This window comes from Hemitrygon akajei, chromosome 11, assembly GCF_048418815.1.
Source record: "Hemitrygon akajei chromosome 11, sHemAka1.3, whole genome shotgun sequence".
In the NCBI taxonomy this organism is placed as follows: Eukaryota; Metazoa; Chordata; class Chondrichthyes; order Myliobatiformes; family Dasyatidae; genus Hemitrygon; species Hemitrygon akajei.
Window position 1 is genome coordinate 151265199 of NC_133134.1, and position 27446 is coordinate 151292644.

The following is a 27446-nucleotide window of genomic DNA, read 5'->3' on the forward strand; positions in this document are numbered from 1 at the left end:
AACACAAACACTGAATTTCACGTGGGGCATCGTCCCAAAATGACAACGGTTCCTTTCCTCCCACAGACGTTGCCTGACCTGTTGAATTTGTCCATCGGACTGCTTGTTGCAAGCATTTTAATTGCCTGCTCTGGCTGAGGATATTCCATCCATTGTTGAGGGCAGCAAACAGTTCTGCATACCAACAGTCATATATAATTAAACAGAAAATGCTCAAAATGCACAGCTGTTCAAGCAGCTACTGCGGAGACCGTTTCTATTATAAGAGTTTAATATCATGTCTGCAAATAAAAGCAATAAAGTTATCTATTTTAATCATGTGAGAGATGATAAAATATAATGAATAATTTATTTTATATTTTAATATATTTAAAATATATTAAACTCTTAGATAGGCACATGGATGATAGGAAAATGGAAGGCTATGCAGGGTGAAGGGTTAGATTGAACTTTGAGTAGGTTAAAATTTCGGCACAACATTGTGGGCCAAAAAGCCTGTACTCTACTGTAATGTTGTATGTTCTACTGATGACTAACTGAAGCTATTGACATCACATTTCATTATTTAAAAAGATTTTGCCACTACTAAACGGGTCACTGAATGTACATTCATAGTCCCCTGCTGCTGTAGCCCATCCACTTCAAGGTTTGATGTTTTGTGCATTCAGAGATGGCCCCTGCACACTACTGCCTTCCTGTCAGCTTGAGTCAGTCTGGCCAGTCTCCTATGATCTCTCTCTTCAATGAGGAATTTTTGCCCACAGAACTGCTGCTCAGTGATTTTTCTTTTGTTTTTTTCGCACTATTCACTGTAAGCTCTAGAGACTGTTGTGGATGAAGACTCCAGCAGATACTCAAACCACCCCGTCTGGCACCAACATTCATTCCACAGTCATAGTCACTTAGATCACATTTCTTCCCCATTCTGGTGTTTGGTATGAACAACAACTGAACCTCTGTATGCCTGGATGCTTTTATTCATTGAGTTACTGCCACCTGATTGGCTAATTAGATGTTTGTATTAATGAGGTGTAAAGGTGAACCTAATAAAGTGGCCACTGAGGCTACATCCACACTACACCGGATAAATCCGTAACCGAAGCTTTTTCTCTTCATTTTTACTCTCCGTCCACACTAAAACGGCGATTTCGTCCCCCGAAACCAGAGCTTTTCAGAAATGCTTTCCAGGGTGGGTATTTCTGAAAGCGCCGCTCGGGCATATCAGTGTGGACGGGGGTAACCAGAGAAATCAGAAAACGCTATCAGATGGCAGCTCGCTATTTCATTGTTTTCTTGAACTCAACCTAACAACTTCAGAACAGATGGCAATGAGACTGAAGCCAGAAGAGTTAGAAATGTACTCACCAAATACTTTGACCCATAACTTACTGAATAAATAAGTATAACTGTAGTCACTTTGCCCTGTTTTCTGTCCTTGCTCGTATGAAGGTGGTTTACCTATTTAAGCAAGTACTTCTCTGACAATAGTTGTGTAACAGCCTAATGTAACATTGTATGGAAATACAAGATAATACTGATGCAGACATGTTTACACAGCCTGGAGCAGAGAAGAGTACCCAGACAGTGGAAAACATCCTGTATTGTCCCAGTACTGAAGAAACCACAACCAAAGGAGTTGAATGACTTCAGACCTGTTGCCTTGACGTCGCACGTGATAAAGACCATGGAGCGGCTGATAATACAGAATCTGAGGCCACAAACCAGGCACGCCCGGGATCCTCTTCAGTTTGCGTATAAGGAGAAGGTGGGAGTGGAGGATGCTATCACGTATTTGCTGCACAAATCCCTCTCTCACCTAGATGGGGTCAGTGGTGCTGTGAGGATTACATTCCTGGACTTCTCTAGTGCCTTTAACACCATCCAGCCCAAGATCTTAAGGCACAAACTAACGGAGATGGGAGTAGACTCTCACATGGTGGATTGGATAGTGGACTACTTGACAGATAGACCTCAGTATGTGCGGTTGGGAGACTGTAGGTCTGACACGGTGGTCAGCAGCACAGGAGCGCCGCAGGGGACCGTGCTCTCTCCGGTCCTGTTCACCCTGTACACATCAGACTTCCAATATAACTCGGAGTCCTGCCATGTGCAGAAGTTCGCTGATGACACGGCCATAGTGGGGTGTGTCAGGAATGGACAGGAGGAGGAGTATAGGAAACTGATACAGGACTTTGTGATATGGTGCAACTCAAACTACCTGCGTCTCAATATCACCAAGACCAAGGAGATGGTGGTGGACTTTAGGAGATCTAGGCCTCATATGGAGCCAGTGATCATTAATGGAGAATGTGTGGAGCAGGTTAAGACCTACAAGTATCTGGGAGTACAGTTAGACGAGAAGCTAGACTGGACTGCCAACACAGATGCCTTGTGCAGGAAGGCACAGAGTCGACTGTACTTCCTTAGAAGGTTGGCGTCATTCAATGTCTGTAGTGAGATGCTGAAGATGTTCTATAGGTCAGTTGTGGAGAGCGCCCTCTTCTTTGTGGTGGCGTGTTGGGGAGGCAGCATTAAGAAGAGGGATGCCTCACGTCTTAATAAGCTGGTAAGGAAGGCAGGCTCTGTCGTGGGCAAAGTACTGGAGAGTATAACATCGGTAGCTGAGCGAAGGGTGCTGAGTAGGCTACGGTCAATTATGGAAAACCCTGAACATCCTCTACATAGCACCATCCAGAGACAGAGAAGCAGTTTCAGCGACAGGTTGCTATCGATGCAATGCTCCTCAGACAGGATGAAGAGGTCAATACTCCCCAATGCCATTAGGCTTTACAATTCAACCGCCAGGAGTAAGATATGTTAAAGTGCCGGGGTTAGGACTCAATGTATTTAAGTAAACTACTTAAGAACTTTTTAAAAGCTATTATTAATGCTTTCTGAGAGAGTGATTTAGATGCATATCATATTTTTACTGAGTTAAGTATTGTATGTAATTAGTTTTGCTACAACAAGTGTATGGGACATTGGAAAAAAAGTTGAATTTCCCCATGGGGATGAATAAAGTATCTATCTATCTATCTATTAATGCAACAGAGTTAGTCAGTTTTTCAATGTTCATCATCAGCCGGGTCATACAGTCAGTGAACTCCCTGTCGGTTGCCTTCATACGCTTCAGTATTTGTTTTTTTTAAACTTTTAAATCCTCCTGCGTGAAAGCCAACAGCTGCCCGTCGTTTAAGTTTTTCTAGTCTGTAACTGGACAAACGCACACTTTCACAGAGAGATTTGACACCAAACATGTCGCTTGTTTTCGGTAGATGAGTCCTGCGCATGCACAGTAGGAGGAGATTCGCTGAAATATCCATTTCAATGTGGACAGAGATATTTTTTAAAACGCCTAGTGTGGACGCCTATTGTTTTTTTTACACGAAACCGGCATTTTCAAAATTATCCGGTCTAGTGTGGATGTAGCCTGAGTGTATATGACAAGAACAAATTTGCAAGGCCCCAGAGAAGGAATGAGGAGATGGATTTTCCCTCGCAGTCCCGAAGGAGAGTTTTGGCTGTTTATTCATTTCACAGATGCCTCTAAACCTGCTGAGTTCATCCAGCATTTTGTGCCAGTTGCTTTGGATTTCCAGATTCTAAACACTTCTTTGTGTTTATGGAATTAGTAAATTGCTTCAGTAGAGAGCAGCATGCACAGTACGAGTAGAATAGCCTGCTGTGATGCAACCATTCTTCAAGAGTGGGAATTGCAGCATAAACACCGGGAACACTTCACTCATTAAATCACTGAAACAAAGGAGCACACTTTCTCTTCAAAGCCAACCCACGCATTGCCACCACTGCAGAAACAAAACCACTGATGTTCTCTAATGCTTAGTGATCTGCTTTGCCAGTGAAAGCAAAATTCTTTTACATTAAATTGTCCCTATTAAAACACAAGATTTTGAAATTTCCCTGTGAGGAAAAAAATATTTTCCAGAGAGGACTACTAATCCATTCCAAGATCAGAAAACAACGCTGATGGATGTTTGGTTAATGAGGTAAATCTGAATCATAGAAACTCATGGAACAGAATGAGGCCACTTGTCAGCTGAAAGGGGTTATCCAAATTTATTCCTTTACCAATTTTAATGACACGTCTAAATACCGTTTTTAACCATCAGACTTTCCAGCTGTCAATTTAATAGTATTAGAACATCGGAAAAATGAACTCTATGAAAATAAAAAACAAAAATCAATCTATTAAAAGATTAAAATACTTAAGAGCTACAGAAAATGCTCTTTCTTGTTTTATATTGCATTTGAATGGAAAGGACTACCCACAAGGAGAGAAGTATTGTTTAAATTCATTTGTAATTCTTTCTGAATTTCATTCAGTTTGAAATATAATGTAAACTACCTGAAATTTAACGCTCTCCCTTGCAGCTACTCTTTTCATTCAAATGAATAGATTCACTGGTCACAGTCAAGATCTAGCCTGCAGCAGGTTCAATGAGTTGCAAAAAATGCAAGAGTTGCAGCCCCCCGTGGACCCCACATTGGAGATCAGAGAAGAAGCCTCTTCTTCTCTGTCTCTCCAGCAAGATTTAGGCATTTGTCTACAAGTGTAGGAGCTGTATTTCTGAAAAGTGTGTGAAGAAATACCAGCACTTCCATGTGGCATTGCCTGCACTTCAGGAAGATATGCACAGTTAAGCTGCAGAAGGTTGTAAACTCAGCCATCTCCATCATGGGCATTAGCCTCCCCAGCACAGAGGAAATTTCCAAAAGGCGATGCTTCAGAAAGGCAGCATCCATCCATCGGAATGTCTTCCGATGCTAGAAAATCCAAGGCAACGCACACAAAATACTGGAGGAACTCAGCAGGTCAGGTAGCATCTATGCAAATGAATGCAGCCTCCTCTACATTGGTGACACTCGTCATAAATTGGGAGTCCGCTTCATTGAGCGTCTGAGCTCCATCTGCTAAAAGCAGAACTTCCAAACATTTTAATTCTGAATCCCATTCCTGTTCTGATATGTCACTCCAAGGCCTCCTCTTGGGTAGCCTCCAATCTGATGGCATGAATATCGATTTTTCCTTCTGGTAATTTATTTTCCCTCCCCAACCCCTTCTATTCCCTATTTTCTTCTGGTCTTCTATCTTTTCTCACTTGTCTATCATTTCCCCCTGGGACCCCCACCTCTTCTTTCCCTTCCTCCTATGGCCCACTCTCCTCCTATGGCCCACTCTCCTCTCCTATTAGATTCCTTCTTCTCCAGCCCTTTACCTTTCCCACTCAGATGGATTCACCCATCACATTCTTGCTAGCCAGCTTCCCCCTTCTATTTCAGCCCCACAGAAGTGTCTCGGCCTGAAACATCGACTGTATATTCATTTCTATAGATGCTGCTTGACATGCTGAGTTCTTCCTGCATTTTGTGTGTGATCCATCATTTGGACCGCTACTCCTGTGTCCTATGGAGAATATACTGCAGGTGTGAGATATGAGGTAAATGACTCTTATTTCAGGTTCTATCATGCACAAAACTCCCACACAAGCATTGATCGTTAATTGCCCGAGATCTCTGCAAAGTACTTGATATGTAATTCCTAGCTCAACATACTAATCTGGGGCTTCATATTGCAGGAAATGTTGCAGCGGCTTGGTGTGTGGTGTCAGGGACTTAGAGAAGGAAAGAACTTGTAATCAGTAGAAACCTGTCTTGCATGTTTGGGCATGTAATGCTTTTGATTATTTCCATTCTCAATATAATTGAGAGGTGACTTGAAAGAGGTGCACAAGATGATAAGTAGTACAGATGGAGTGGATAGCCACTGACATTTTCCTAGGGTGGAAATGGCTAATGCCAGGGGGCATAATTTTAAGGTGATTTGAGGAAAGCATGGGGTGGGGGTGTCAAAGGTAAGCTTGATGTTTTACACAGAGAGTGGTGAATGGGCAGATCATCCTGACAAGGATGGTGGGAGAGGCAGATGCATTAGGGACATGTAAGAAACTCAGATAAGCACAGAAAAAAAATCAAAGAAAATGTAGGAGGGAAGGATTAGATTGGTCTCAGAACAGATTAAAAGGCCAACACAACATAGTGAGTCGAACGGCCTGTGTTCTATGCAACTTCAATCCACTTGACAGATGAGGAAAATAGATAGATAGATAGATAGATAGATAGATAGATACTTTATTCATCCCCATGGGGAAATTCAACATTTTTTCCAATGTCCCATACACTTGTTGTAGCAAAAACTCATTACATGCAATACTTAACTCAGTAATAATATGATATGCATCTAAATCACTAACTCAAAAAGCATTAATAATAGCTTTAAAAAAGTTCTTAAGTCCTGGCAGTTGAATTGTAAAGCCTAATGGCATTGGGGAGTATTGACCTCTTCATCCTGTCTGAGGAGTAACCTGTCGCTGAAACTGCTTCTCTGTCTCTGGATGGTGCTATGTAGAGGATGTTCAGGGTTTTCCATAATTGACCGTAGCCTACTCAGCGCCCTTCGCTCAGCTACCGATGTTAAACTCTCCAGTACTTTGCCCACGACAGAGCCCGCCTTCCTTATCAGCTTATTAAGACGTGAGGCATCCTTCTTCTTAATGCTTCCTCCCCAACACGCCACCACAAAGAAGAGGGCGCTCTCAACAACTGACCTATAGAACATCTTCAGCATCTCACTGCAGACATTGAATGACACCAACCTTCTAAGGAATAAATAAAGTTTTAGATGACGTCAGAGGAAAATCTATACATTTATCCTTTAATATATTATTCCCTTGCTCTATCCCTAAAATTGCCATCAGTTCATAAGACATAGGAGCAGAATTAGGCCATTTGGCCCATCAAGTCTGCTCTGCTATTCTATCATGGCTATTTTATATTCCCTCTCAAGCCTGTTCTCCTGCCTCCTCCTTTGACCTTTGGCACTCTGTCAAATCAAGAAGCTCCTGCTGCAAATATATTCAATTACTTGGCCTCCACAGACTTCTGCGGCAATGAATTACAAATTAGTCACTTGGAATAGAATGAGGAAAAGGAACTTCCTGGAGAGTAACTCTGGGGATATGTGATGAGTAAAAACAAGGAAAAGGAAAATGAGGGTCATATTCTCCCATTCATGGCCAAGATGTGTTTTTTCTGCTCCTCAGGCAGAGAGATTATTTCACATGCACACGGAACCAGAGAGACACTTACAACAGTTCAAAAGGCAGGCATGGCACATGGTTTGGAATAAAGAATCATTCCAACCTCTAAGGTTCAAGGGTGTTTCCCTTAAACTGATTTCTAATTATCAGCTGTCAGTTGCACATTAACATCAAAGCCAAAATGGTAATCTTGGAAGTGTAAAGGCTTTCAAAACAAGATATTTTACTTAGTGAGGTTGTGTCAGTTCCATCAATTCACCACAAGGCTTGTTTTTTTCCCTCTCCAAAATCAACGATATTATTGATGCCTATAGTGCTGATAAAACTGTCTGTGGGTGTACACGGCAACATAAAACCATACGATATAGGAGCAGAAGTAGGCCATTCAGCCCATTGAGTCTTTTCTGCCTTTCAATCATAGCTGATCCAATTCTTCCAGTCATCCCCACTCACCTGCCTTCACCCCATACCCTTTGATGCCCTGAATAATCAAGAACCTATCTATCTCTTCTTTAAATACATCCAATGACTTGGCCTCCATAACCGCTTCTGGTAACAAATTCAACAGATTTACCACCCTCTGACTAAAGTAATTTCTCCAGATCTCCGTTCTAAATAGACATCCTTCAATTCAGAAGTTGTGCCCTCTTGTCCTAGAATCCCCTTCCATGGGAAATACAGAACCGCTTTCTGCTTGGTCCTTCCTATCTTGCTACACCTGAACTACAGCACTTTCATCCAAACTCTTAAATGTTACAATTGAACACATCTCACACTCACACCACCCTCTGAGTGAAGATCCCCCTTGGATTCCTCTTAAATATTTCACTTTTAACCCTCTAGTCCTCTATCACCTCTAGTCCAAACTGATGACATGAACATCGATTTCTCCTTTTGGAAAAGAACTACTTTCCCCTTTGCTCCTTCTTTTCTTCCTCACTATGGCCTCTTACCACTTCTTACCTGCCTATCACCCTGGTGCCCCTTCTTCCCTTTCCCCTTTTCTCCCTTTCTATCGGATTCAGTCACGAAGAAGGGTCTCAGCCTGAAATTTCAACTATTAATTCATTTTCATAGTGTTGCCTGACCTACTGCATTTCTCCAACATTTTGTTTGTGTTAGTTCTAGTCTTGCCCCATCTGAGGAGTAAAAGCCTGCATGCATTCACCTTTATATATTATTCTTGACATAAAGACAAAATATGCTGGACATACTAAACAGGACAAGGAGCATTCATAGGGAAAGACACATTTAACAGCCCAAACTATTTTCATAACAGTCTGCAGCTGCGAATGGACCCATCAGCTTTTACTACAGACTGTGTAGTGGATTTGAATTCCTACACAAGAGGTGGATGTCCCAAGAGCAAGAAAAGTTGTTCGACAGTACCCTCCAGGTTTGTTCCACCAATGATACCGGCAGGCAATAACAAACTTTTGCATACTTCTTACCTATTCTGCTGAATGCAACACAGCTAAAGCTTAGCACAAATTCTGCAAACCCATTTAATTTGATGTAACAAGCTATGATTTAAGTTAATTGGTGTGAGTTAATTTAATTGCTTTCACTTTCAGGTATACACTCAGTGGCCACTTTATTAGGGACACCTGCTTGTTAAAGCAAATATCTAATCAGCCAGTCACAAAGTTGCAACTTAGATATAGAAAACCTACAGCACAATACAGGCCTTTCGGCCCACAAAGCTGTGACGAACATGTCTTCACCTGAGAAATTACCTAGGGTTACCCATAGCCCTCCATTTTTCAGAGCTCCATATACCTGTCCAGGTGTCTATTAAAAGACCCTGTTGTACCTGCCTCCACCACTGTCGCCAGCAGCCCATTCCATGCATTCACCACTCTCTGTGTAAAAAAAACTTACCCCTGATATCTCCTCTGTACCTACCTCCAAGCACCTTAAAACTGTGCCCTCTCGTGCGAGCCTGGGAAAAAGCGTCTGACTATGCACATAATCAATGCCTCTCATCATCTTATACACCTCTATCAGGTCACCTCTCATCCTCCATCGCTCCAAGGAAAGAAGGCAGAGTTCACTCAACCTATTCTCATAAGGCATGCTCCCCAATCCAGGCAACATCATTACAAATCTTCTCTGCACCTTTTCTATAGTTTCCACATCCTTCTTATAGCGAGGTAACCAAAACTGAGCACAGTACTCCAAATGGGGTCTGAACAGGGTCCTATATAGCTGCAACATTACCGCTCAGCTCCAAAACTCAATCCCATGATTGATGAAGGCCAATGCACCCTGTGATTTCTTAACCACAGAGTCGCTTTATGAACAAAAGCACACAGATATGGTCCAGAGGTTCAGTTCAAATGTCAGAATGGGGGAAGAAATGTGATCTACGTTACTTTGACCATGAAATGATTGTTGGTGCCAGACAGGGTGGTTAGAGTATCTCAGAAACTGCTGATCACCTGGGATTTTCACGCACAACAGTCTCTAGAGTTTACAGAGAATGGTGTGAAAAACAAAAAAAACTCCAGTGAGTTCTGTTCAGTGGTGAGAAAAATGCCTTGTGAACGAGCGAAGCCAGAGGAGAATGGCCAGACTAGTTGAAACTGACAGGAAGGCAACAGCAACTCAAGTAACCGCACGATACAACAGCGCTATACATAAGAGCATCTCTGAATGCAAAACATGTCAATACTTGAAGTGGATGGGCTACGGCAGCAGAAGACCACACTGGGTTCCACTCCTGTACTCAATAAAGTGATAAATCAGCCCCTCACTGTATTTAATCTTTAATAGAATGCACTGGAGTCATTGAGGTAGGGGGAACGCATTATTAGACGTAATGCAGCCTGATTTCGTTTTGTAGCCCATTATCGCATGCTAGCTCTGCCACAAATTATGCTGCTCTGTGACTCTCTTTTGTCTGGTACTGTCCCTTCACGCCCCTGATAGCTTCACAGAGGTCATCCCTCGATTTCCTCCGTAGGTCAGGGTCAACTGATTTGAGCACTACAACATGGACGCCATTCGGGACTGAATCTCTCATTTATCTATCATTTCAGGTCGGGCAACAGCCAGACTGAAGCTCTTTGACATGCAGTCTCTCTACATACCTACTGGTGAAGTCTGTGATGGTGTGTCAACCTGCTGTGCAGACTGACCGCATCTAAATTGTGAGGTCAAGTGTGCAGAGGGCTTTTCTCATGTTAAAGAGGCAAGTCCAACCCTGGAATTAATTTAACTGCTGTTTTGCAGGAAATCTTCCCACTGAGTCCATGCCAGGCTGGACCCGTTGCAAATGTATTCGTTTGCAAAGAGAAAAGAGAGAATGCCAAATATAATATTTTGAGTTACAAACACAAGAGATTCTGAAGATGCTGGAAATCTAGAGCAGCTAGCACAAAATGGAGGAGAAACTCCAGCATATTAGCATCTATGAAGAGGAGTAAACAGCCCAACATTTCAGGCTGAGACCCTTCATCAGGACTGGGAGGGGACAGGGATGAAGCCAGAATAAGATGGTGATGGGGAGGGGAAGGAGTACAAGCTGACAGGTGATGCGCGAGACAAGGTGAGAGGGAAGGTGGGTGAGGAGGAATGAAATGAGAAGCTGGGGGGGGGGGGGGGAGGTGAAAGAGGTAAATGGCCAGAGAAAAACAAAGGGGAGTGGGAAATAGAAAACAATTCAAGGGAGAAGTTAGAGAAATCAATGTTCATGCCATTAGGTTGGAGGCTACCCAGACGGAATATGAGGTGTTGCCCCAAACATGAGAGAGGCCTCAATGTGGCAGTAGAGGATGTGGGCAGACATGGCAGAATGGGAGAGGAAGCGGAATTTAAATGGGTGAGCACCGGGAAGGCCGGCCTCTTGTTTTGAGTAAATTTATTTAAGTTCCTAATATATTTAATTTATAATAGGCTTTTAATGACTGTAAAGATGGAGGGATGGTTTGGGATAGTGACAGTAACTACATTAGTTCAGGCTTTGGGCTTCCTTCCGAAGGTTGGAAATGATCTCATTGTGGTAGGTCTTGCTCAATAGCTGGAGCCTGGTTTCATAGCAGGCCTCCACCCAGAGAAATTCTAAGTGAAGAACAGTAAGGTTTAGTTGTCTCTCACTTTATGTCCTCATGCTGGTCAAGACTTTTTTTAAAATGGGAAAACAAATCACCAATAGGAAATTAGATTATTTACATAACCTAACTCCAAAATCAGCATTCATTACTCAGTGAGTCAAAAAGGCAGCATTCGTTAGATGTATTCCACTAGGTTGGGTGTTTCTACAACTAGCTGTCATGGGTTAAGGGTGAAAGGGAAAACGTTTAAGGGGAACATGAGGGGAAGCTAAGAGGTCATTAGAGTGCAGAACGAGCTGTGAGTGCAAGTGGGGCATGCAAACTTGATTTCAATGTTTAAGAGAAGTTTGGATAAGTACATGGATGGTATTGGATAGGAATGGAGGGCTATGGTCCTGATGCAGGTCGATGGGAGTAGACAGTTTGAATGGTTTGGCATGAACTGCTTGGCTGAAGAGCCTGTTTCTGTGCTCTGCTTTGCTATGACTCTACATAAAAATGAAAAGTAATTGGTGACATCAAATGTGGACAAAATACTCAAAATCAACATACAATTCTTGAACCCAAGTAGATAGCTTCAGTCACCCTAACAACGAACTAGAACCCATGGGCTTACTTTCAAAGACTCTACAACTCAGGTTCTCAATATTCATTATTATTTTGACTTTTTTCTATTTTGTTTTTACACTATTGCACACTAGTTGTCATTTTAATGAGTCCAGTTTTTCATTGATTCTATTGTGTTTCTCTGTACTTACTGTGAATGCTTGCAAGATAATGAATCTCAGTGCTGTATATGGTGAAACTGATCCACTTTGATGATAAGTTTACTCTGAACTTTGATAATTAGGTCTTGTTCTCCAAGTAGAAAAAGAGACAAACTTTATTGAATATTATGCAGACAAGTCACTTATATGGTCGCTGAGCATTAAACTGCTTTCTTGCATTTTTATGCCCTACCCCAGTAGGAGAAAAATTGGCATGAGTGGTCCTATATGTCATCGGGCCAAAGGGCTGTATTGCTCCGTAACTTTGATTATTTTTAAATGTGATACTCACTATGAAAGAGAATTGTTAACAATCTTCAAACATGCAGGTGATTACCTGTCAAAGTTTCTATTCAAGGTTATTCCACCTCTCTTCTTAATAAAGTTTGTTTAGAAAACCTATCACGTTTGTAGCACTGCGTGACTTGTTTACCTAACAATACGCCGTTGACAGGAATTTCAACTAGATAGAAGTCAAATGACTGTTAGAGACAAGAATTTTAAATCTGCAAAACCTGTTCTGTAACTACATATGTAACAAGGATAAAGGATATTTACATCTCCAATTTATACGGAAAGCACGTGCAGAAACCAGGGTGTCATGTGCTAAATAAGTGGCAGTGGGTAAACAAAATGGAACTGTAAGTCAATATTGCTTGTTTTGCAAATGTTTTAGTTTTTAAAAGGTTTTAAATAGAAACATCATGCACAAAACCACCAAACGTACAATTTAAGAGCTGGGCTATTGGAACACTTTATAGAGTTTTCAGTTCCCTACTGCCACCACCCAGATCTCATCACGTACGAGGTGTCAGAAGCATTATACTGTTTACTTTTTAAACCTGTATCATAAATGCACCTTATTATTAATGGTTCTATTACTTTCTGTTGTGTGAGTTATATGTACTATATTGCACACCTCGGTCCAGAGGAATGTTGTTTCATTTGGCGGTATACAGGAATACACTGAATGATAATAAACTTGAATTTGAATTCAAGGCCTGAGGAACATGAAACTGAATAAATTTATTTTTTTTAATTGAAATACGGAGCAGAATAGGCCCTTCCAGTACTTCAAGCTCCACCGCACAGCAACCCCCGATTTAACACTAGCCTCAACATGGAAAAATTTACAATGACCAATTAGCCTATCAACTGTACGTCCTTGACTGCCTGGAGGAAACCCATGAGGTCACGGGGTGCGCGTACAAACTCCTTACAGAGAGCAACAGGAAATGAACTCAGTCACTGTTAATTTAAAACATTATGCTAATCACTACGTGCAGTACAATTTACTCGTGTAACAATGAGGATAAGACTAGGGATCTTTTAAAAACCAAAAATGTTTAAAAGATGTTCTTAGGTTTCTTTTTGAAAGTTAATGAGGGGTTTCAGAGATAATGTAAAAATATTTTCCCTGTAACATACTGCTCTGGGTTTCTAGTATCTACTCAAATCTCTTTTCCTGACATGAATCTGTAGAGACATATTTGAATTCACCACTATATATGAAAGGAACAGCACAAACTATCAAGAGAAATAAAGGGTGGCATGGTTGCCTGGCACTTTTACAGTGACCCAAGTTCAATTCCCGCTGTTGACTCTAAGTTCTCCCTGTGACCACGTGGGTTTCCAAAGATGTACAGGCTAGTTAGTCAGATGTGAGTACTTGAGCAGCATCTCTAAATAAAATCTTGTGGATGCTTTAGTTCATTTTACTTAGATTAGGTCCAACAGAGCAGAATCTAGTAACAGAATCTGTAACAAATTTGAAAACCATACTTTTCTGGAAAAGGGTGCAGAAAAGGAACAAGTCATGCTGACGGTTGGCCCAAGTATCGTGAGCAGAGTATCCCTTTACAATGCTGCCAAAACCATTTATAATGGGCAATTGTATCTTGACACCTTAATTATTTTAGGGTGTCAACGTCATATAGTTCCTTGCTGCAATCTAATAACCAACTTGATACCATTCAGTCATGTCAATGAGTCACGTACAGCTTATGGGTTACAAATTCATTCCAGCACATGTTCTAGTGCTGGGTGACTCATGCTCTGCTCTTAGGATCAATCTAAGAGCCTGCTGGCTTTTGCAGAGGTGAGCAATTGCATTACTTTATTGGAAAGTCAGTTCAGAATCTTCCCAGTCTCCTGGATAAAATTGTTGCTCTTGCTCCTCCAGTCCTAACACTTTCAGGGGACAGCAACACAGTGGTACAGTCAGCAGAGCTGTTGCCTCTCAGATCCAGCGGTCCAGGTTCAATCCTGAACTCCAGTGCCACTTTTTTTGTGCGTTCTCTCTGTGACCAAGGGAGAGGGGCAGGTTCCCGGGATTCATTGCTTTTTTTTCCTGCATCCATCTAGGTCAGCAGCTCAACTGACCACTCTAGATTGCTCCTTCTGTGGAGACGAGTGGTTGTACTTTGTGGCGGGTGTGCTCGTGGGAATGGGGGGAGAACAAAATGTCTTGAGGCAGGGTTAGTGTAAATATGGGTGTGCGATAGTGGACGTGGGCTCAGTGGTTTCAAGGCCCTGTTTCTGTGCTGTGCGATTCAATGGCTCGGGGTGGCATGGTGTTGTAATGTATCACAGGACTAATGACCAGGTTAAATTCCTGCTGCTGTCCGTACGGAGACTGTACTGCTTGGGTTTCCCTTGGGTGCTCCTGTTTCCCCCCATATTCCAAAGACATAGGGTTACGGGTTACGATCTGTTCATTGCCGCAGACAGCACACTACATTGGTGCTGGAAGCACGGTGCCACTCGCACACCCTCAAACTGTACTGCATTTCATCGTACGCTTTTATGCTTCAATGTACATGTCGTAAGTAAAGCTAATCTTCATCTTTAATCTTTTGGTACATCCCCGTATTAAATACCTCCCTGGGCTGAGCACTGCTGTGCTGGAACCCATTGTGAAACCCCGTCCTTTGCCGGCCTCACTCAGTGGGAGAGACTGCCTGTGCGAGCTGGATTGGGCTGGCTAGGGTCAGTAGTGAGGCTGCTGAGCTCGGAGACATGGGGTTTGTGGCTGAGCAAAGGCTTTCAAAAGAAGATATTTTACTTAGTGAGGTTGTGCCAATTCCAACAATTCTCCACAAAGGTTGCTTTTTCTCTCCAAAATCAAAGATATTATTGATGTCTACAGTGCTAATACATCTGACTGTGGATGTATACAGAAATGGCAGTATATGCTGTCAGCACAGAAACAGACCCTTTGGCCCATCTGAGCCATGCCAGCCTGACTTTCTGCCCAGTCCCATCTACCTGCACCTGAACCATAGCTCTCTATATCCCTTTCATCCATGCACATTGAACAGAAAAACCCAAAAGCAACATAACTGAAGGGCAAGAATATAAAAGCATGGATGTAACGCTGAAATTTATAAGGTGTTGGATGATCACACTGGAAGCACTGTGAGCAGTTTTTGACCTATAGCTAAGAGGTATGCAAAATTATGAGGGGTATAGATAGGGTAAATGTAAGCGGGCTTTTTCCACTGAGGTTAGGTGGGACTACAACCAGAGGTCAGGGGTGAAAGGTGAAAAGTTTGAGGGGAAACTTCTTCACCCAGAGGGTAACAAGAGTGTGGAATGAGCTGCCAGCGGAGGTGGTGCATGCAAGCTTGATTTCAACGTTTAAGAAGAAGTTTGAATTGGTGCATGCATGGTGGAGGGCCAAGGTCCCAGTGTAGGTTGATGGTAGTAGGCAGCTTAAGTGGTTTCGTCATGGACTAGATGGGCCAAAGGGCTGTTTCTGTGCTGTACTTCTCCATGACTAAAGGATCTACTGACATTGGAGCGGGTCCAGAGGACATCAATGAGAATGATCCCAGGGATGAAAGGGTTAATAAATGATGAGTGTTTGATGTCTCTGAGCCTGTAGTCACTGAAGTTTAGAAGAATGGTGGGGGGGGGGGGGGGAGAAATTTCAATGGCATCTACCAATTAATGAAAGCCTAGATAACGTGGCTGTGCAGAGGATATTTCCAATCGTGGAGAGTTTAGGACCAGAGGGCAGACCTTCAGAATTAGAATGATGTCTCTTTAGAACAGAAATGAGGAAGAATTTCTTTAGCCAGAGGGCAGTGAATCTGTAGAATTTATTGCCACATACGGCTGTGGAGGCTAAGTCATTGGGTATATTTAAAGTGGAGGTTAGTCAGTGCATCAAAGGTTTTGAGTAGAATGCAGGAGAATGGGGTTGAAGGGGAAAATAGATCAACCGTGATTGAATGGTGGAGCTGACTCGAAGGACCAAGTAGTCTAATTCTGCACCTATTTCTTATAATTTTCTGCCTTGTCATGCTTCCAGACTTTACAACAGAAAATAAATCAGGTCTAAGCTGTCTGATAAGAAGGAAAATAGACAGAGCATTACACCAAGAAACCTTATTGCATTAAACGAAGACAGATTTGCTGGAAAAGTTCATCCAGTTAGGGCACCTATTGTTAAAGAAAACAGTTGTGCAGAGGATGTTTCCAATAGCGGGAGAGTGACAACCTGCTCCCTCAAAAAATGGAAAGAATGTTAGGCTTGTAGTTGTCAATGCAAGGAGGAATCCTGCAGGGAGGAATAAGGTGCAAGATAAAGAGCTGGAAGGAGATGGGTCAAGTCAGGTGGGAGACTATCAAATCCCATAGCATAGAGGGCATTGGATTAGCTTCAGAAGCATTGACTACTGATCTTGGGACATGAATTTGAATACCCAGACAGCAGCAGTGATTTTTAAAAATGTAATTAAAAATATCAGTATGATTGGCTATGAAAATACCACATTTTTGCAATCTCTTTGGAGAAGAGGGTCTGTCTGTCATTCTTACCCAATCAACCGTGCACGTGATGACAAACTCACAGCTGTGTGCATGACCCTGAAATGCCCTCTTAAATTTTACACAAGACCTTTAGCTCACAAGACAAAAGGGCAAGTTACGTGTTAAACATAAGTACATTTATCAGAAGTCAGAATTGAGCTGACTCTACTACAAATCATTGAATCTTTTGAGCTCACTGGTCTTAAAGTGAGTGACTGGATTGGACTACGGACTCCAGCTTTTCATTGTCCTATTGTGAATTCTTAATGAAGAGGACAAATCAAAACATCGACTGCAGATTCTGAAGGTCTAGAATAAAAACAGAGATTGAGTTACAGCTATACAAGACCTTGGTCAGACCCCACTTGGAGTACTGTGTTCAGTTCTGGTCACGTCATTACAGGAAGGATGTGGATACTATACAGAGAGTGCAGAGGAGATTTACAAGGATGTTGCCTGGGCTGGGGGGCATACCTTATGAGGATAGGTTGAGTGAACTTGGCCTTTTCTTCTTGGACCGATGGAGAATGAGAGGAGACCTGATTGAGGTGTATAAGATGATGAGGGTCATTGATCATGTGGATAGTCAGAGGCTTTTTCCCTAGGGCTGAAATGGCTAACATGAGGAGCATAGATTTAAGGTGCTTGGAAATAGGTACTAAGAGCATGTCAGGGGTAAGTTTTTCACACACAGAGTGACGGGTGTGTGGAATGTACTGCCGGCAGAGGTAGTGGAAGCGGTTACAATAGGGTCTTTTAAGAGTTCCTTAGATAGGTATATGGAGCCTAGAAAAACAGAGCTATGCACTAGGGAAATCCTAGGCAGTTTCAAGAGTAGGTTACCTGATCAGCACAACATTGTGGGCTGAAGGGCCTGCAGTGTGCTACAGAATTCTATTTTCTAAAATGACAGGATACTTGGTAGTGTGGAGGAGCAGAGGGTTCTGGGGGTACATGTCCACAGATCCCTGAAAGTTGCCTCATAGGGTAGTTAAGAAAGCTTATGGGGTGTTAGCTTTCATAAGTCGAGGGATAGAGTTTAAGAGTCACGAGGTAATGATGCAGCTCTATAAAACTCTGGTTCGGCCACACTTGCAGTACTGTGTCCAGTTCTGGTCACCTCACTATAGGAAGGATGGGGAAGCATCGGAAAGTGTACAGAGGAGATTTACCATGATGCTGCCTCGTTTAGAGAGTATGGATTATGATCAGAGATTAAGGGAGCTAGGGCTTTACTCTTTGGAGAGAAGGAGGATGAGAGGAGACATGATAGAGGTATACAAGATATTAAGAGGAATAGATAGAGTGGACAGCCAGAGCCTCTTCCTCAGGGCACTACTGCTCAGTACAAGAAAACATGGCTTTAAGGTAAGGGGTGGGAGGTTCAAGGGGAATATGAGAGGAGAGGTTGGTGTGTGTAATGCACTGACTGAGTCAGTGGTGGAGGCAGATACACTAGTGAAATTTAAGAGACTACTAGACAGGTATAAGGAGGAATTTAAGGCGGGGGGTATATAAGGGAGGCAGGGTTTAAGAGTCGGCACAACATTGTGGGCCGAAGGGCCTGTACTGTGCTGTACTATTCTATGTTCTATGTAAAATACTAAAGAGTATATAGTGTTGACACTGGAGTCAGAGGAGTGGGTTCAAAATCAGGCTTCCTTGTTATTTTAGGATTCATTAATGGTTCTAAGATACTAGACAGAAAAACGTGTGATTTAGAATATAATACCTGATGGAGTAGCAAAACACAGTTCTGAAGACTTCAACAGAGGCCCTGGACCAGGACCTTTCTACCTTTTTTTACACCAACCAAGGCCTAGTTATCTGCTGTGAGCACGTCTGCAATGAGTTGAGAAATTAGGACAACAATTTATTTTTGAGGAAAGGTATCCTCAGAGATCAGTGCCATGCACTCCAAACCTTTTCAGCATGAACATTAGCAATTCAAGAACAGAAAATTTTATATTCAAGTTTGCAGATGCCTCCATGTTGGGAGTTATACCAAGTTCTGCACATGGAAGAAAAGGTTAGAAAAAAACCACCACCAGAAGAAGCAAATGGCCAGACTGATTGGCGTCTGACATTAGAAAAGGTAGTAAGTGTGGGTCTGTTTAAATTTTCAGTGCCGGAGGTCAACAGAGATTTTTGCCTCCAACATTGAAGGCACTAAGGTACTTGAATAAACTTCAGGATCAAAGCAACACTGCTCCCTGCAAGTTATTTTCTCAAGTGTTTATCCAGTTCCCTTTTAAAGGGACTTATCAATGGTTTCTACCATCCTGAAAGGAACTGAATTATAAATCACAGCTGTAAGATTAAAACGTTGAGGTCACAGAACAGTTCCCTGCCTCACCTTTGCAGCTACTGACTGCCAATCTAAAATTGCCTTGCACTGTTTTCTGTTAACTGGCTACTTCCTCATCTACGCCAATATATTGCACCCATTTTCATGCACTCTTACATTATAACAATTCACAGTATGGTACAAGAACAGGCCCTTTGAACCAGAATGTTGTGCAGAGTTAATTCAGCTAATATTGTCCAATTATGCAGCCCTTTTGCTTGCACTGGTCCAAATTCCTCCACTCACCTGTGACCCTTGGTCACTTAAAAGTGGTCTTTTAAAAGTGTTTATCTCCACTACCACCCCAGTATTGCATTTCGAGCACCCACCACTCCCTGTGTTAACAGTTGCACAAATCTCCTTTGAATTCACTTTAAATTTAAGCATACCATGTGCCATTTGGCATATATTTTAGTCAATCTGTTAATTTGTTATTTTCTCTGCCACTTTACACCTTATACAGTATTAATTTGAATATTTTACTTGTCTGCTCTTTCTGCCATCTTATGTCTTGCAGTCTATTGTTATTTTCAATGATTTACACACTCCCAAGTTTTGTTTCATCCACAAACCTGGAAATTTTAATCTGTACCCTCATGCCCATCCATTTAATGTACATTAAAAAAAAGTTCCAGCACTGGCATCAGGGGAACACCACCATCCACTATACCCCAGTATGATAAATAACCATTTCCCACTCCGTTGATTTTGGTTCTTGCATCGATTTCCCATTTCTGCTGCTGATGCTGACCACAGGCCACAAGTGTGTTGACCAGCTTCTTATGTAGAACTTCAGCAAACATTTTCTGAAAATCCACAGGCAACCTCTACTGCAAGACACTCATCAACCTTTAGTTACCTCTAAAAATTAAATCAGATCAGTCAAACACAATTTGCTTTTCACAACTCATGCGAGCTCTGCTTTATCAATTCAAATGGTAAGCTTATTTATGCACTTAGAGATGCAGCATGGATCAGGCCATTCTGGCCAAACCACCCATTTGATACTAGCTGTGGTGAACTACATATACCTGTCTGGACACGCCCCCCCCCCCCCCCCCCCCCGACTGCTCCTGTGGCTCCTCCCGCAGACCCCTGTATAAAGGCGATTGGAGGCTCTGCTCCCCCCTCAGTCTCCAGGATGTTGTGTGATGGTCTCTTGCTGCTGACTGCTCTCTTCCAGCTAATAAAAGCCTATCTCGACTCACGTCTCCGAGAGTTATTGATGGTGCATCACTAACACAATTTACACTGACCAATTAGCTTACTAACTGCAATTTCTTTCGACTATGGGGGGAAACTGGAAAATCCGGAGGAAACCCACGCAGTTCATGGGAAGAATGTACAAACATCATATATATGGCGCTGGAATTGAACAGGAATTCTGGAACACCCCGAACAGTAACAGCTTCCCGAATAGTTTTTTTTTTCAAATTGTTTCTGAAAGCTTCCCCATGCCAGTGATTAAAGTAACTGAGCTGTAGTTTTCTGACATTGTCTTGCCATTTCTCAGGTTGATCACTCAGCATGAAATGGGTTGGGTGCAGATGATCATAATTCATTGTGTAACTAGTTGCTCTGGAAGGTATAATTATCATAGCTCGCCAAGTATGTTAAAACTGCAAGACCATAAGAGATAGAAGCAGAATTAGGCCAATCAGCCTATCAAGTCTTCTCCGCCATTTCATCATGGTTGATCCATTTTCTTTCTCTACACCATTCTACTACCTTCTCCTAGTAATCTTTCACACCCTGACCAATCAAGAACCTATCAACGTCTGCCTTAAAGATACTCAATGATTCAGCCTCCATAGCTATCTGTGACAACAAATTCACAGATTTACTACCTACAGGCTAAAGAAATTTCTCCCCATCTCTGTTCTAAATGGAGGTTGCTCTATTCTGAGGCTGCGCCCTCTGGTCCCAGACTCCCCCACTATAGAAAACATCCTCTCCACATCTACCCTAACTAGGCCTTTCAATATCTGATAAGTTTGAATGAGATTCCCCTTACTCTAAACTCCAGTGAGTATAAGCACAGCATCATCAAATACTCCTTATGCATTAACCCTTTCACTCCTGGAATCATGCTTGTGAAACTTGGCTGGACATTCTCCAATGCCAGAATATATTTTCTTAGATAATGGGCCCAAAACTGCTCCAGGTGAGGCCTCACCTTTATAAAGCCACAACATTACATCCTTGGCTTTATATTCTAGTCCTCTTGAAGTAGATGCTAACATCACATTTGCCTTCCTCACCAATGATTCAACCTACAAGTTAACCTTTAGGGATTCCTGCACTAGGTCTCCCAAGTTCCTTTGTACCCTGATGTTTGAATTTTCTGCTCGTTTGGAAAATAGTCTACTCTTCTGTTCTTTTTACCAAAATGTATGACCACACATTCCCGACACTGTATTCTATCTCCTTTCCCTATTATTATACTCTATCTAATTCCTTCTGCAGCCTCCCTGCCTCAGCACTGTCTGCCCTCCACCTTTCTCTGTTTCATCCACAAACTTGGCCACAAAAACAATCAATTCTGACATCTAAATTACTGGCATATAATGTAAAAAGAATCAGTCTCAACATAGACCCCTGTGGAACACTGCTTGTCACTCACAGCTAACCAGAAAAGGCCCACTTTATTCCCACTCTTGCCAATCATCTAATCCTCTAACCATGTTACTATTTTTCCTGTAATACAACGGGCTCTTATCTTGCTAAGCATCTCATGTGCAGCACTTTGTCAAAAGTCTTCTGAAAATCCATGCACGCAACATCCACCAATTCTCTGTCTATTCTGCTTGTTATTTCCTCAAAGAATTCTAACAGATCTGTCAGGCAAGATTGCTCCTTAAGGAAACCAGGAAGACTTTGGCCCATTTTATCATGTGCCTCGAAGCATCCCAAAACCTTAACAATCGACTACAACATCTTCTCAACCACTGCGGACATGCTAATTGGTGTATAATTATTGCCTTTCTTCTGCCTTCCCCCATTTTTGAAGAGTGGTATGACCTTTGTAATTTTCCAGTCCTCTGGAACCATGCCAGAATCTAGGAAGAATCTTGAAAAACCATTACTAAATTATTACCAAGTTGGAGTTCTATACTTCTCACATTGTTTGTCTTAAAGAGCCATGAATTGTTGTATCTGCAATGTTCCAATGCTATGTGCATGGTGCAGAATGAAAGGTTATGGAAACTCTTGTATTTCAGCAGCTCCTGCCCTCACCCGTGTTGTTAAGCTTGGATGTGTCTCATTCGTACCTGGTGACAGGTTTTCTTCAAACATACCCAACCTTTCTAGTGCCCACCATTTTCATCCCATTTTCTCTTATTAGCTCTTTCTAAGGTTCTGGGAGCTTCTTCTTCATTGGTATACAATACAGTAAATTCATATTTTAGCCACGGCTATTGCTCTATGCCTAGATCATCCTCTGCTGGTTTTTTGAGTCACATTTCATTTATTGCAAGTACATATTGTTATCTGTATCTGGAGCTCACCAACCATTGGGATTTAAGAGACTGAGACCAATTTCCCAACAAGGAGGTTCACCTGTGTGGTTGGTGAGTGTTTAACTTAAATTGGTAGAAGAATCGAATTTAGTAATAGACCAATTCTCAAGTCGGAGAAACTCAAAAATAAAAAGCAACTCTGCAGATTGTAACATCATAACAGTGAGCTGTTCGTTGGTCCACCCGCTTGCTGTGGAAGAGGCAGCACCACTCTGTCCTGAGACAGAGAGACAGACTCCTGCATGTTAAACTGTCGGGCGAACAATGGTTTTTGTTGGATTACAGACCAGGGTCTCTCTTTGGGAGCTTGCTTTTGCTTGCTTGGTAGGCGGTGGGCACATGTTGTTTCTGGCTGGAACAATTTGGGAGGGGTTATGTTTTGCTGCTGTTTGTGTGTGGGGGGGAAGGAGGGTTTCGGGGTTTTCTCATTTATCTGTCATTCGTCGTTGGCATTTTCTTCCGTTTCATGGATGTCTGCGAAGAGTAAGAATCTCAGGTTGTATACTGTTTACATTCTCTGATACTAAATGGAACTATTGATTGATCGATCTATAAAAATCACTAAAAACTGTAACTCCAGAAATCTGAAATAAAAGCAGTACAGATGAAAATTTTTTGAACATAGAAATCCACAACACCATTCAGATCCTTCGGCCCACAATGTTGTGTTGACCATGTAACTTACATGAGAAACTGACTAGAATTTCCCTACCACATAGCCCTCTATTTTTCTCAGCTCCCTGTACCTATCCAAAAGTCTCTTGAAAGACCCTATCGTATCCACTTCCACCACTGTCGCCGGCAGTGTATTCCATGCACCCACCATTCTCTGTGTGAAAAACTTACTCCTGACATCTCTAAACCTACTTCCAAGCACCATAAAACTATGCCCTTTCATGTTAGCCATTTTAGCCCTGGGATGAAGCCTCTGACTATCCACACGATCAATGCCTCTCATCATCTTATATACCTCTATCAAGTCACCTCTCATCCTCTAAAGAGAAAAGGTGAAGTTCACTCAACCTATTCTCATAAGGCATGCTCTCGAATCCAGGCAACAGCTTTGTAAATCTCCTCTGCACGCTTTCTATTGTATCCCTGAAACAGATTTTCTCTTTCCTCAAATGTTGCCTGACTTGATGAGTGTTTCCAGTAGTTTTTGTTTATATCACCAATAGCTTTCTCGATTTTCAGCATTAGTGTATGGTTTGCGATGTTTAATAAACAGTCTTTTTATCGTGTTTATTTTCTTAAGCTGGAACCAGTGAAGGGCATTCAGAATAAAATGAATGTATTATTAAGCAAACCTTACATGAGGTGTGGAATACGAGCTTGGAAACAAGCTTGACAAACTATTATAATTATAACTCTAGAGTGGCTGATCACACAAAAGAATTCAGATTACCCTTACAAAACTCATATCATTCTGAGAGATTAATCTGAGTAATGCTATGGTAATGTTAATATGTGATCTAGTTACGCGATCATTATGTTTAGGTATAACACTAAAATCTACTTCAGATCTGATGAATTTAAATATGCCTATGCATTTATTCGGTATCACCTATTAAATTATTAGCCAGAAACACAGAGAAGATGAAATCCATTCTCTAACATCACTAGTTCTGAAACATACAGTACAAATGAACCAATATTATGCTTTGTGCAATCTTCTAAAATTTATTAGGCTTTGGATGCAGATGTAAGTGTGTCCATATGTTTAGAAATCTTTAACCAATTGAATTCAGCCTGTTGTGAATGTGCAGAATGCAAGAAAAATTCCAGTTACTGATGAGTCAGCAATGTACGTTGAGAGTTCAGGAAATGCTCCTGTTAATCACCTAGAGTCATAGAAAAGTATAGCACAGAACCAAGGCCTGGGGACCATCTAGTGTACGCTGAACCATTTAAACTGCCTACTCCAATCAAGCTGCACCAGGACCGTACTTATCCATGTACCTATCAAGACTTCTCTTAAACATTGAAATCGAGCTCACATGCACCACTTGCACTGGCTGCTCATTCCACACTCTCACGATCCTCTGACTTCCTGTCAGACGGCTGGCAGGTGGTAAGAGTGGGTTCCCTCACTTCCATCCCTCCGACTCTCCACACAGGAGTCCCTCAGGGCTGTATACTAAGTCCCCTCCTTTACTCCCGGTATGCCCATGACCTACAGCTCTAATCTGCTAATTAAATTGGCCAACAACACGGCATTGATTGGCCTAATCTCAAACAATAATGAGGAGGCCTACAGGGAAGAAGTCATCTCTCTGACACAGTGGTGTCAAGAAAACAACCTCTCCCTCAATGTCACAAAAACAAAGGAACTGTTTGTGGATTACTGGAGGAATGGAGATGGACTAACCCCTATTGACATCAGTGGATCTGGGGTTGAGAGGGTAAACAGCTTTAAGTTCCTCAGCATCCACCATCACCGAGGACCTCACGTGCTCAGTACACACCAGCTGGAACAACAACGCCTCTTTCACCTCAGATAGTTGGGGAAGTTTGGTAAGAAGCCCCCAAATCCTAACAACTTTCTACAGGGGCACAATTGAGAGCGTCCTCACTGGCCGCATCACTGCCTGGTATGGGAACTGTACTTCCCTCAATCGCAGGATTCTGCGGAGAGTGGTGCAGACAGCCCAGTGCATCTGTAGCTGTGAACTTCCCATGATTCAGGATGTTTACAAGGACAGGCGTGTAAAGAGGGCCCGTACCACAATATATTCCAGCTGCTACCATCTGTGAAATGGTACAGCAGCATAAAATCCAGAAGCCAGGACAGCTTCTTCCACCAGGTCATCAGACTGATTAATTCATGCTGATTTGAGTGCATTTCCATGTTACACTGGCTGTTCTATTTATTATAAATTTTTATAAATTACTGTGATTAGACAGAGACATAACAGAAAAATTTTTACTTCTCATGTATGTGAAGGATGTAAGAAATAAAGTCAATTCATGTTCCCCTTAAACTTTTCGCATTTCACCCTTTACCCATGACCTCCGATTGTAGTCCCACCCAACCCTCAGTGGAAAAAGCCGGCTTACATTTACCCAATCTATACTCCTCACCTATGTTAAATCTATTACATCGCTGTGTTGAATGCATCCTTGAATGTACTCATAATGCACATTAGAAGACAAATGTACTATGATCAGATTGTATTTTAATTGCTGCTCAGTAAGAACATCAGCAACTTCTGATCACATACCAATACAAGATCAGGGGATTTCAGACAAATGCACAGAGTAATCTTCAGTCAGTTGATTCTGGATAATACAAAAATTCAACATCTAGTACAGTGCTTCATTAATATAAATCATACAATTATCACAGTATGAAGGGTGCAGTGTTACATTTAACTCAGGTTATAATTATACTGGGAGCATAATGTCAAATGAATGGATCAAGTCATCATTCATTTTATTTTTATGCACATTGTATATTTAAAATGCGATCTAAATCGATTTTGGCTCAGAGATATACATTTTGTGAGCAATATCAGAATGTTGCAGTGGCAGAGAGAGATCTCAAATCCACTTGACAATGTTGGGGGTCTTTACGATTGTAGTCAGGGAAATGGTAATCAGGTATTACTTTAGCATCTTTTCCCTGTACCAGTACTTTTTCAGATCCAGATGGCTGACCTACAGTCATACATAGAGTATCCGGTTGATCCTAATTGTGGGGCCTCTGCGATAAAATTCAGTTTATCAGTAATGAGGCTGTACACAGCACAGGAAATGTTATAGATACAAACTTAAAAAGTAGCAGCTTGAACATTTGAAGGGCCATAATCTACAGATTTACAGACCTAAAGTAGGGAAGTGAAACCATTTCAGTCTACCTTTGGCTAGTGTGGGTAGATTGATTTCTGCATTGTGCAAACACATAAATACACATTACTGTCATTTAGAAATAGTATTTTGCCTTGATTTTGCAGGTTCAGTCTGAGCTTCTGCAGCCAAATGAATCATCAGATTTGGAGAAACCTAAGATTTATTGTATTTAGAGGAAATTTGTATATGAAAACATTTCTTAGATGGTCCCTTGGGAGATGTCATATTGGCCCGAGAACATTCTCTAATTTTTTGTGTTCTGGGCTGACTGATGAGGTCAATGTGGTAACTACAGATCTTCCACAGATGGGCCAAGACGTGGTAGAGGGACCATCTTGTGAGGTGGTGCATTCCTTCCACTATTTACTTTGGGTTTCTCCACTTTGGGCCAAAAATTCCTGGTGGGCAGCGGAACTGTTGCATCTTTCAGGGAGGCTTTGAGACTCTCCTCAGGTGGTTTCTTCCAGTGTCAGACCCTGGATCAGAACATATAATCTGAAAAGCCTCGTGCCAGCCCTGTGAACAATGTGGAATGCCCAAAGCCAGCTGTGAAGTATTCGGGTTTCTGTGCTAGAAATGCGACATCAGTTCGCTTATTCATCCAGTGAATTTGGAGGATTTTGTGCAGTGTTGGCATCTCTCCGGTACATTGGGGCGCCTGCTATAGCAGATCAAGTCTCAGCAATGTCCTGATGAAGGGTCTCAGCCTAAAACTTTGACTCTTTATTTCTCTCCATAAATGCTGCCTGAACTGCTTAGTTCCTCCAGAAATCTGTGTGTGCAACTCAGAAGCATCCAGGTGGGAAGGGATCACTGCAGATGCTGAGTACAAGGCCTATCCTTTTATTGCTAATGGTTTGAGTCTGGCCGCTGAACTAGACAAACACAATCCGCATATTGTAGCTTCTGTACTGAGACTGGGTTAATTTTAGTTCAAGTGTAGGTACTAATATGCGATTTGGGATAATGCTGCT

The 27446-nt window shown here is 42.0% G+C and overlaps 1 protein-coding gene across 9 annotated transcripts in view; it reads right to left on the reverse strand.

Annotated features, from left to right (window-relative positions):
* Window positions 1-27446, reverse strand: part of slco4a1 (solute carrier organic anion transporter family, member 4A1) — a 229844-nt gene that overhangs the window by 94815 nt on the left and 107583 nt on the right. For 2 of the 9 annotated variants that reach the window (XM_073061930.1, XM_073061933.1), the window contains one exon: window positions 25845-25902. The exons of the other annotated variants lie outside the window; for them this stretch is intronic. The gene's annotated coding sequence lies outside the window, so the exon portion shown is untranslated. The remainder of the gene's footprint in view (window positions 1-25844; window positions 25903-27446) is intronic. 9 annotated transcript variants of the gene reach the window in all.